The 218-nt window shown below is 35.8% G+C and overlaps 1 protein-coding gene and 1 long non-coding RNA gene across 3 annotated transcripts in view; one reads left to right on the top strand and one right to left on the bottom strand.

The window, feature by feature from the left end:
• The window catches only part of ube2f (ubiquitin-conjugating enzyme E2F (putative)), a 51292-nt gene that overhangs the window by 33284 nt on the left and 17790 nt on the right, over positions 1-218 (bottom strand). The gene's annotated exons all lie outside the window — the stretch shown is intronic.
• LOC116687514 (uncharacterized) overlaps positions 1-218 on the top strand; it is a 7802-nt gene that overhangs the window by 360 nt on the left and 7224 nt on the right. The gene's annotated exons all lie outside the window — the stretch shown is intronic.

Genomic DNA, 218 nt, shown 5'->3' with positions numbered 1-218 from the left:
TCAATACTTGTCTTTATTATAACTGTAAAATCTTAATTTAGCTGAAGCCTGCTTTTCCCACTTTTAGTTTGAGTAACGTTTTTTAGGCTGACTCAAGCTGTCAGTTAGCCAAAATAGCTGTAAGCTAAACTAGCGTCAGCTTCACGGTGGAGGCTAACAGTTCTCTAAGCAGACTACAGCTAATTAAGACTTTACAGTAATAATAAAGACAAGTATTG

The sequence above is a fragment of the Etheostoma spectabile genome, chromosome 4, assembly GCF_008692095.1.
Source record: "Etheostoma spectabile isolate EspeVRDwgs_2016 chromosome 4, UIUC_Espe_1.0, whole genome shotgun sequence".
Taxonomy (NCBI): Eukaryota; Metazoa; Chordata; class Actinopteri; order Perciformes; family Percidae; genus Etheostoma; species Etheostoma spectabile.
This window is presented reverse-complemented; position numbering and strand designations above follow the sequence as displayed.